Here is a 12,640-nt window from a genome sequence, read left to right as displayed (position 1 = left end):
AAAAAATAATTATTTAAAAATAATAAAAATTTATTTTATTTAGCATTCATTCATTGTTGTTAGAATTAGAATCTGTTTGAAAAATTTTAAAAGTTATTTTTTTGAATTTTTGACTTATAAAAAGTTACATTATTATTGTTTGACATAATTTTTAAAATATATTTTTAACTTTTTAAAAAATTGTTTAAGAGCTTTTGAAGAAGTAAAAAAATGCCCAATTTAGATAAACAACTTAATTAAATATCTTTTAATCTAGTTTGCAGTTTATATATAAATGCATTTTTTAGATCGGTTTGGATAAACAACTTAATTAAGTTCATTTTCAAAAAATAGTTTAAACAATAAATACTTATATTAAAAGTAGTTTATAAATAAGTTATTTTGTATTTGATTTTTTAATTTTAAAAGTGTTTATTTTAAAAAATATATGATAAAAAAATTTATTATGAGAGAAGTTATTTTTTTAATTTTTTTATAAACACTTAAATAATTTCTTAAAAAGCTACAATTTAATTTTGAAAATTACACTAGATATTAATACTACTAAATAATTTAGGCCTTTTTTTTTTTCTTCCTAACCTTATTACTTTTATATATATATATATGTGCGTGTGGGGTAAAAGGAACATATACATGAATTCACATTTTCGTAAAGGGTGATAGTGAATTCCTTAGGAAGCATGGCCAACCACTTCTCGCAATACGCTATTCTCGTTCTTCTTCTTCTCACAACATGTAAGTTAATTCTTATCCTTCCTAGGAATGGAAGCACAACTAGTTTTTGCATCTATATATCTTATTTATGATTTATTATAATGTTGCAACTTCTTGACTATGGAGTTAAATTTATTTAGTTACTAAAGATTGACCTGTTTTTTATAAATTATTTGACATTATATGACTTTTTTTTAATTTAATTTATATTTGGTTGGTGTCCATCATTTTATGAATTTTGAAATTGAATTTTGTATGCTGAATTTTGAAAGTTACAAGAGCGAAATTTTGAAATAATGTTGTGACATGTGTTACATATATACGTATATAGGTGCTCTTATGATTATTACGGGGGCAAGTAATGAAGTATGCAACAAGAACGGTGGTGCTGATGGGAATAATTGCTCATCATTGCAGCCGAAACGATGTCATGAAAAGTTGTTTATGCCAATGGTAGGAGGGTGTGATAAACTATGGTGTCACGATAATTGTGCTCTTAAGCACCCTGGCCATCAACCTTATGGAAAATGCTTTAGCCACTATATGTATGTTTTCTGCAATTGCACCTTCAACTGTTAACGTCGGTGGTGTGTTGATCAAAATTTATATGAACTACAAACTAATGTATGAATTTAATTGGTAATAATGAAAGGTTTGATCAGTTTCAATATATACTTTAAGAAGTTTACTAAATTCAGTGCGATCAATATAATTTGCTACCAATATATTGACGAAGAAAATTGGGGAATTAATTTGATTAAGCAAAATATTGAATCTTGTTAATAATTGAAATTTGATATATATAAATTTTATATATATTATTATACTCTTAAAATGTTTTTGTAGAGTACAAGTACAGACTAAATACACCTTATTTAAATTTAGAATGAACCGAAATTACTTAATGATTGCGACACACAAACTTAATTCGAAAACAAACACACAAACAAAATTGAATCATAAATAAAAACACATCAAAATTTATCAAATGATTTTGCGGCATTATGTATTTTTTCTTCTTTGTTTGATTAAATGAACAAAATAAGAAAAAAAAAACATGATGAGAAGTTTTGAGGAATTTTTTCTTTTTGTTTCTTCTTTTTTAATTTGTTTGATTTTTTTTCTCTTTTTTTTTGTTTTATTCCTCTCAAGATATACAGTGAAACAAAAAGAATTATAACAAAATAATTTACTCAAAAATGAACCGAAATTATATTTAGAAATAAACTGAAATTATATTTAAAATGAACCGAAAATTAAATTTAGAATGTAAACTCCTTTCAAAATCAGCACAGACCAAGTGGATCTTATTTAAATCCAGGATGAATTGAAATTATTTAATGATTGCGACACACAAACTCAATTCGAAAACAAGCAGACAAACAAAAATTGGAACAAAAAATGAAAGGAGGAAGAAGAGGATGAGGAGGAAGAGGAGGAGGAGATGGTGGTGATGACGGTAACGAAAATAAAAAATAATAAAAAAAAAGAAAAGAAGAAGACACAGCATCACAATAAAAAAAGGAGGAAAAGAAGAAGACACAGCATTACAGACAAAAAAAGAAGTACATGACTCTAAATTATTTGGATAAACTTAGATGCTAAAATTGTTTAGATGTGGAGAATAATTTTATAATTATATTAATAAAATAATTAAAAATAATATAAAATTTTAAATGAACTAAAACTAAATATTAAAAGAATAAATTTTATTTTTGATTTTAAATTATTATTTATAACATATAATCTCACAAATATTTTTATAGAACTCAATAAAATTAAAATTATAACTAACATTAAAAACTCTTAATAATTCATTCAACATGCAATTAGTGCTATAAATTATCTTTCTCTTTCATATATAAATGTGAAAGAGTCAATATAGAATTAATTAGAATAATATTTTTTTTAAAACATTAAGATGCATTTATAACTATTGAATTAATTTAAATTATTTAGATTAAATTATACTACTTTTTAAATTCCAATTACGTGACCAGTTTTTAAGTAATTTGTTGTGCTAATCACCCATAACTTCTAATTCATTACCAATTAATCATGATGTGATTTGAATTTAAAAAACGGTTTAATTCTAATCAATTAAATCAATTCAATAAATATAAATACATTCTCGTGAACTCAAATAAAAAACTTATCCTCATAGAATATATATCGGATAAAATATATGTTTTATTCTTAAATTTAGTCAAAAAATTAAAAATATTTCTAAATTTTATTATTTTAATTTTATTTTAAAATATATATATATAAGAAACCTAATATGATTTTCATTGATTTTTCGAGTTTTGTTATAGCATTTATAATGGTCTCTGATTTAGGTGAACAGCCTGATAAATAGACATCCACGAAAATTAGCTTATCAACTTTTCGAACAATATTATAAGAATCAGTACTGAACATACCCCTTATAATTGTACAGGTTCCATAACAATATCATATTTTAATTCAGACATTTGTTCATATAATCTAACTAAGATATTAATACTACTAAATAATTTAGGCCTTTTTTTTTTTCTTCCTAACCTTATTACTTTTATATATATATATATGTGCGTGTGGGGTAAAAGGAACATATACATGAATTCACATTTTCGTAAAGGGTGATAGTGAATTCCTTAGGAAGCATGGCCAACCACTTCTCGCAATACGTTGTTGTTCTTCTTCTCCTTACAAAATCAAATAAGTTAACTCTGATCCTTATTCCTTCCCTTCTCCTTCAATCACGTGTACTCCTTCATAGAAGACAAATCTATTTGAACCTAAGAAATTTTATAAATGGTACTATACTAAACTTGAATTTGACTTAAAACTTCTTTTAACTAATCTTGGGTTACTATTTGTTCTTCCTAATTACTAAAAAAATTAATTTACTTCTTAATTTTTTATATAATTAAAAATATTTTTTTTAAATTTATTGGATTTATTGTGAAAACCGATTTTATTGTTCGTAATTAAAATAACTTATTTATTTATTTATTTAAAAGTGTTAAATATTCGAATCTAAATTTAATATGACCTGATATCTAAGACAATAAAAATACTTTTAAAAATTATTAAATAATAATTTAATTATTCAATTTAAGATTGAATAGCAACAAGGTATTACATCAAGAAGTTAAGAATTAGTGGAAATAATAAAAACTTCACAAAAACATAATGTTTGTCCCTACAAAGATATAAAAAGTTCATCCCATTAACTTAGCTTTCTCTCGTATATATTTGTTGTGATGTATATGTTCATTAACTGGTGGTGTATAACCACAATTTTTAGCTAGGTAGCTATACCAATGAATATGAAAAACCATCTAATACTAAAATTCGAAATTTTAAAAGCATATGAATATTGTTGTGCCATGTAGGTATGACATAAGGATTAATCTCTACATACAAGTGTTTTGCGTTTATAAGCTTTATAAGTCTAAAAAAAACGAAACTCACTAAACGCGCTGCTTATGTTACGTGCCTCTTTAACAGATTTTTAAATCAATTCAAATCAATTAACGCGCAAATATATAATTTCCATTTTTCAAAAGATTTCGTTTCTTTTTTTGAATTTCTTGCCAAATTTGTTAGATCTCCTTCTTGCTTCGTTTTTTTCGATTTTTTTAGTTTTTAAAATCAAGCTTTGAAATTGTTTTGAAGATAATGAAACTTCAGAAATACAACCAAACGATTACAGAATTACACCCAAACGGTTATAGAAAGGATTAAAAAAATATACCCAAACGGTTACATAAATACACCCAAACCGTTACAGAAATACACCCAAAGAATTTAAGAAATACACCCAAAATACGGGAGAGACATTATATTTTTTCTTGAAATCTTTTAATGTTTTGCTGGTTAAGGATGAGGCACATGGCAAAGACAATCTAGAAAAAAACCTAGAAGAACAGTAAAATAGTACCTTGAATAATGTTTCTTCATTTTTTCTGGTGATTTTTGAGGGAGATTTGTATCTTTCTTGAATTTTGACGATTTGCGTTTTGATTATGGAAGAAGAGGAAGATTGTGAATCTTGACGGTTTGCATTTTGATTGAGGAAGAAGAGGAAGAGTGCGGTATAATGAACGCGTGCGTTGGACGCTCGATTTTAAAGGAGTGGTGCGCGTGGTTTTTTCTTGGACTTAGACCAACTTGTATAGCTTGTAAGCCAAAAGGCTTGTATGTGTAGCAGAACTCATTACATAAATACATATATAGGTTCTCTTATGATTATGGCAGCAAATAGTGAAGTGCAACAAGGATGGTGGTGGTGTTGGGGATGATAATTGCTCATCATTGCAACAGAAGAGATGCAAAGATAAGTTGCATATGGCAGGAAGAGGGTTGTGATAAACAATGGTATATGGATACCAATGCTTGGGCTCTTGAGCACTTTTGGCCAGTGAGCTGAAGGAAAATGCTCTGCCTATAGGGTTTCAAATGCTGCTGTCTGCATTTGCAACTTCAAGTGTTTCTAATGGTGGTGTGTTGATCAAAATCTTACATGAACTAGAATTAATGTATGAGTTTGATTACTTTTAAACTTATTAGACAAATTAAAGTTTAATATTGTTATTGATTGTTGAAGGTTTCAAAAGCCTTAGAAAAAGGGGGTTGAATCTATGGTCTTCTTTAATTTTGATTTTGATTGATCTATGCAGTGGATAAATCAGGAGACAATTTATTTTGTCTCATAAAATTAGAAAGCAGAATTAATACAGAGAGGAAGAAGTTGACACAACCATATATCTTTGTTTATTTGCCTTGTGCGATACAACCTACATCTAGTCTCCACCACAACATTGGTAGAATTTTCACTATATTTCAAGCATTACATACACCAATTTCTTTGAACTCAACTTAATCTTATTTGGGTACACAAGCTTCAATATAAACTTGACTTGATTATGCTAATACCTAGACTCACCGTACTAAGTGCTTACCCAACATAGCAAGGGATACTTCTCAAGTACGTGACACAAGACAGAAAATATAACTAAAAGAAATCTAAAATCACTCTTGACTTTTCTCTCAAGTGTATCTCTCAGCCTTTTTCACTCTATGTCTTTTTCTTAATGTCTCTCTTTCTTGCCTTTTACCTCTCAAAGAAAACTAACAAAGATATACATTGAAACTGAAATACAAAACAGTAAAATATGAAGGAGATTGATGAATTACAGCTTTAACTTTATCCACTGAACCTAGCATCTGAACTCATAACTTTGTTCTTCATCTTGGCGGAGTGCTTCTTTTAGTGTAGGTGCAATACTTCCAAGACTTCAAACTTTGTTGTGAGATTTTTGCTCTTCTCTTAATTTGGGTTCTCTCTCCTTGAGCTCTAATGAGATTCAACTTTTCTTTTTCACCTTAGTCAGAGTTGTAACACCCTAACTTTTAGCACGTCATGATCATACCAAAAGTAGGAGTTACATTATGGTTCCTTTTCCTCAAAACATAAAGTTTTTCTTTAAGTCTTGATGATAACTTCAACAATTCTTTTGAGAAAAGAGTAATCAGAGCAGTTCATCCTGAATAGAGCCTTGAGAATGGACTAACTGTTCATTACACACTTTGAGTGTCTGTCATGTTATAGGTCTTATCCTAATAACGAGAAATAGAGCTTTATGCACATGACTGTCTATTGATTAATGCTGTTAGCTTACCGTTGCATATCTGCTGACGTTAAGTCTGGCCAACTTAATGTTAAAGGTTTATGTATATGGAAAAGTTAATAGGTTATCATAGATGAAATAGAACTAATAGGTAACTCATATCGTGGGCTTGGGAAACATTAGAAGTTGAAGTTGGAAAGTTGCAACTCTGAAGCTGATACGAGATTACTATGCGAATGTTAATCACATCATCTTAACCCCAACATGTTTTATAACCTTTCGTTGTCTTGCCTATGGATCAAGTTAAGGAAGAACAGCAAAATCAAAATAGCATGCTCTGCAAGCTGCTTAAGGAACAAGAAAAGCAAGGGCGTGAGCTATAGGAGCTGAAGCGCTAGAAGCTCTTCCTTGAGGGACCAGACACCCCACAGATTGAAGGAGCATCCATCTCCCAAAATAAAGGTTGTTGAGTCCTAATCTTAAATCTGTGATAACTTTTATTATTAGAAACATATCTTAAGAATTACATAAGTATTAGTAATTAGGGTCTTTATTTTTATTTTTATTTTTATTATCTCCAAGAAAGCTATGATTTGTCTTCTCATCATCACTAAATATGAATAAAATGGTAGATTCTCTTTAGAGTAAGGAGGCAATTATTTCAAGTTTTCAATAAGAAAAATTTTAATTATTTTTATGTGGTGGCAACACTTTTTGTCTTCTGAATGAATGTTTGAACAGTGCATGTTTTTTATAGTGAAGTTTATGAATGTTAAATTTGTTGGCTCTTGAAAGAATGATGAAAAGAAAGAAAAATATTATTGATAATCTGAAAAATCATGAAATTGATTCTTGAAGCAAGAAAAAGCAGTGAAAAAGAAAAAAAAGTAGCAAAAAAAAGAAAGAAAAAGAAAAAGCCAATAGCCCTTAAAACCAAAAAGAAAGGGTAAAAGGATCCAAGGCTTTGAGCATTAATGGATAGGAGGGCCCAAATGAATAAAATCATTACCTAAGTGGCTAAATCAAGCTGTCCCTAACTGTGTGCTTGTGGTATGAAAGTCCAAGTGAAAAGCTTGAGACTAAGTGGTTAAAGTTGTGATCCAAAGAAAAAAGAGTGTGCTTAAGAACTCTGGACACCTCTAACTGGGGACTTTAGCAAAGCTAAGTCACAATATGAAAATGTTTACCCAGTTATGTGTCTGTGGCATTTATGTATCCGGTGGTAATACTGGAAGACAAAGTGCTTAGGGTCACGGCCAAGACTCATAAAGTAGCTGTGTTCAAAAATCAATATACTGAACTAGGAGAATCAATAACACTATCTAAAATTCTGAGTTCATATGGATGCCAATCATTCTGAGCTTCAAAGGATGAATTGAGATGCAAAACTGTTCAGGAGCAAAAAGCTACTAGTACTGCTCATCTAATTAGAATCTGAGCTTCACTTAAAACTCTGAGATGTATTACCTCTTGATCTTCTTTTTTTATCCTATTTTATTTGTCTAGTTGCTTGAGGGCAAGCAATAGTTTAAGTTTGGTGTTGTGATGAGCGGATATTTTATATGCTTTTTGGTGGTATTTTCCTGTAGTTTTTAGTATGCTTTAGCTATTTTTAGTATATTTTTATTAGTTTTTATGCAAAAATCACATTTCTAGACTTTATTATGAGTTTGTGTGTTTCTCTATGATTTCAGGTATTTTCTGGCTGAAATTGAGGGACCTGAGCAAAAATCTGATTCAGAGGCTGAAAAAGGACTGCAGATGCTGTTGGATTCTGACCCACCTGTATGCGAAATGGATTTTTGGGAGCTACAGAAGCTCAATTGGTGCGCTCTCAATTGCGTTGGAAAGTAGACATCTTGGGCGTTCCATCAATGTATAATAGTTCATACTTTGCCCGATATTTGATAGCGCAAAATGGCGTTTAAACGCCCATTTTTACCATTTTCTGGCGTTAAACACCAAAACTGACATAAAAGCAGGAGTTAAACGCCCAAACTGGCACCAAAGATGGTGTTTAATGCCAGGAATAGCCTCTACACGTGAAAGCTTTAATGCCCAGCCCAAACACACACCAAGTGGGCCCCGGAAGTGGATTTCTACACTACCTATCTTAATTTACCCATTTTTTGTAAACCTAGGTTACTAGTTTAGTATAAAAACTACTTTCAGAGATTCATTTTGTACCTCATGACATTTTACACCTAACTTTGTATCTTCTGCGGTATGAGTCTCTAAACCCCATGGTTGGGGGTGAGGAGCTCTGCTGTGTCTCGATGGATTAATGCAATTATTTCTGTTTTCTATTCAATCACGCTTGTTTCTATTCTAAGATATTCATTCACACTTCAACATGATGAATGTGATGATCCGTGACACTCATCACCATTCTCAACTTATGAACGCATGTCTGACAACCACTTTTGTTCTACCTTAGATTGAATGTGTATCTCTTGGGTTCTTGGTTCACGAGTTTGATTCCCTCTCCTGACAACAGAGTGTTCAATTCTGTGAAACCAGAGTCTTTGTGGTATAAGCTAGAATCAATTGGCAGCACTCTTGAGATCCGAAAAGTCTAAACCTTGTCTGTGGTATTCCGAGTAGGATCTGGGAAGGGGTGACTGTGACGAGCTTCAAACTCACAAATGTTGGGCGCAGTGACAGTGTGCAAAAGGATCAATGGATCCTATTCCAGCACGAGTGAGAATTGACAGATAATTAGCCATGCGGGAAACCGTAGAGGACCATTTTTACTGAGAGGATGGATTCTAGCCATTGACAACGGTGATCCACCAACATACAGCTTGCCATGGAAGGAACCTTGCGTGCGTGAAGAAGACAACAGAAGGAAAGCAGAGATTCAGAAGACAGGGCATCTCCAAAACCTCAACCTGTTCCTCATTACTAAATCACAAGTACTTTTTATTTCATGTTATTCATTCTTCATAAACAAAAATCATCTTTATCATTGATCTTCTGACTAAGAGTTCAAGATAACCATATCTTGCTTCAAGCCGGCAATCTCTGTGGGATCGACCATTACTCACGTAAGGTATTACTTGGACGACCCAGTGCACTTGCTGGTCAGCTGCACGGAGTTGTGTATCATGATTTCGTGTACCAGGCGTGCTTTACTTCTTTCTTCTTCTCCTCTGGAGCTTCTTTTTCATGTAACTATTCATTGGCCTTGGTCTCAGAGCTAGCTACTTTACCACTTCTCAGTTGAATAACCTTGCAATCTTTTTCAACTGGCTCCTCATCAACTTATGCTTCCATACTTGCCACTTGGATTTGAAATTGTGTTACCAAGAAGGCTATTAGTGGTCTTCTGATTAATTTCATTAACTTTTATGGCTAATTGACCCATCTGAATCTCCAAGTTCTTGATTGATGCTCTAGTTTCCTGTCTAAAACTTGCCAATATTGCTTCCAAATCATTGTTCTACTGGGGCTGAGAAGTTGCTTGCTGAGATGACTGAAACTGGTGGTTATTAAAATTATTCTGTTGAAAACTACCTTGAGAATTATGATTAAAATTTTGTGGCAACTGAGGTTCTCTTTCCACCCAAAATTTGGGTGATTCCTCCAGCCATGATTGCATGTCTTAGAGTACGGATCATTATTGGGATTTCTAGGACCACTCCCTATGTAATTGACTTGTTCAGAAGAGGATTGAGCATAATCATAATTATCATTTTGCACAAAATGACCTGTCATGTCATAAGGGAACTCTTGTGGTGGATTTTGGGTGTTGATAGCTGAGACTTGCATACCACCCATCTGTTGAGTGAGTAGACTTATTTACTGAGACATAAGCTTGTTCTGAGCAAGAATAGCATTAAGAGTTTCTACTTCCATAACACCCTTCTTCTGAGAAGTCTCAGAGTTCACTGGATTCCTGTTAGATGAGTATAAATATTGGTTGCTAGCAACCAATTCAATAAGCTCAATAGTCTCCTCCGGTGTCTTCTTCTTGTGCAGTGAACCACCAGCAGAATTATCTAAGCACATCTTGGACATTTCACCCAAACCTTCATAAAAGATATCTAGTTAGGTCCATTTTGAGAACATGTCCGAAGGGTATTGCCTAGTCAGTAGCTTGTATCTCTCCCAAGCTTCATAAAGAGTTTCACCATCCATCTGCCTGAAATTCTGAACCTCCACCCTAAGCTTAGTCAACTTCTTCGGTGGGAAAAATTTAATAAGAAACTCAGTAACAACCTTATCCCAAGTATCCAGACTCTCCTTGTGTTGGGAATCTAGCCATAGCTTTGCTTTATCCCTCAGAGCAAATGGGAAGAGCATGAGTTTGTACACCTCTGGGTTCACTCCATTTGTCTTTACAATATCATAAATTTGTAGAAAACTAGAAATAAATTAATTTGGGTCTTCGTGGGGAAGACCATGATACTGGCAGTTTTGTTGCACCAGGGTGACCAATTGTGGCTTCAACTCAAAGTTGTTTGCAGCTATAGGAGGCATCACAATGCTTTTTCCATAAAGATCTGCAGTAGGAGCAGAGTAAGAGCCGAGTACTCTCCTTTGTTGCTCATTCCCATTTGGATTTGCCACAATGGCATTATCAGCATTGTTAGAGTCCATAGTGGATTCTGCAACCTTGTAACATCTTGCTTGTTGCAAACGTCGCCTGAAAGTTCTTTCAGGTTCAGGATCAAAGTCTAAGAGATGTTCTTTGTCTCTATTCCTGCACATAAACAAACAGAAGATAAGAAAAGATGGAACTCTCTATGTCAGAGTGCAGAGAATTCCCAGTGAGGTAACCTGAACTAGGAAACACCAAACTTAATTTCAGAGATTAATAAAAATATTAGTGCTATTAAAATATTTATTTATTTATTTTTTCGAAAATACTTTAACAAAATTTTAAAAAATTTTAACTAAAATGCCTAATCTAAACAATCAAACAACTAATAGTTGTTAATCACTATCAATCCCAGCAACGGCACCAAAAACTTGGTGCGGAATTTACAACCACAAACTAACCGGCAAGTGCACCGGGTCGTACCAACTACCAAGTAATACCTCAGGTGAGTAAGGGTCGATCCCACGAGGATTGATGGATCAAGAAACAATAATTGAGCGATTAGCTTAGTCAGACAAACAGAAAATAGTGTTTGAGTGTTCAAAAGCATTAAACATTAATTCAGGGAATCAGAAAGCAAGCAATAAATTGATGTGAAAAACAATATGAAGAAGGCAGTTAAGGCTTCAGAGTTATCTATTTTTCGGATTGACTTTTCTTATTATTTTATTTTAATCATGCAAGATTTAATTCATGGCAAACCATATGTGACTAGACCCTTATTCCTTAAACCTTTTTAGTCTCCTCTAACTTTCATCAATTGCCAATTCCTTGGTCAATTGATTCCAATTAGAGGGTGAAGATCAAATTCCAGTTTATATGCCACAAAAATCCTAATTATCCAAAAATAAGAGGATTATATGTCACGTATCCCGTTAAGTCTAGATAATTTGAATTTAGGAGAAATTATTTTCAAGCTATTGTTCAAGTAAAGAGCTTTTCCAAGTTATACAAGAACTCAATTAGAAAGAGGGTCATACTTCACTTCCACCCAAATTCATAAGATAAAGAACGATAACAATTCTTGAAATATAAATCAAAACATGAATTAAGATAGAAAAATAATAGTATCAATCCATACAATAGACAGAGCTCCTAACCTGAACAGCGGAGGTTTAGTTGCTCATTAGAGAAAATAAGAATTCAGGTAAACTGTAAAGTACGGAATGTAAATTGGTAGCTGTTCATACCCTGGGTCGAGCTGTCCGACCCGGGATGTTTGATGAGAGAACTTTTGCGTGGTCTAGAAATTTGCGGATAAATTCTCGTTGCAAGTATAGTTTCTAAACCTTCAAAAGTCCTTTCATACAAACATTTTGGTTGTCACAAGTAACAAACCCCCTTGAAATTGATAACCGAGTATTCAAACCTCGGGTCGTCTTCTCAAGGAATTGCAGGGAGGTATGTTCTTATTATTGGTTATGAGTTTGTAAATTAGGGGTTTTAGAAATTAGGGAACAGTATGTCGCATAAGAAGAAATAAAATAAATAAATAACTATAAAATAAACTCTTGGCAAGGTACGAAAACAGGAAGTCCTATCCTGGTTATCCTTATCAATTGTAAAGAGAATTGGATTCCTCTCCCACTTTGTTAACCTCTAACTATAAAGGTAAGTTAGGTGGATGAATTAATTCTGATTCCTCAGGTCCTAGTCTTTCCTTGGAAAAGACTAGAGTTATTGGAACTTGAATTAATTCTTGAAG

The sequence above is a fragment of the Arachis duranensis genome, chromosome 4 (genome assembly GCF_000817695.3).
Source record: "Arachis duranensis cultivar V14167 chromosome 4, aradu.V14167.gnm2.J7QH, whole genome shotgun sequence".
Lineage (NCBI taxonomy): Eukaryota > Viridiplantae > Streptophyta > Magnoliopsida > Fabales > Fabaceae > Arachis > Arachis duranensis.
Note: the sequence above shows the minus strand (reverse complement) of the source record.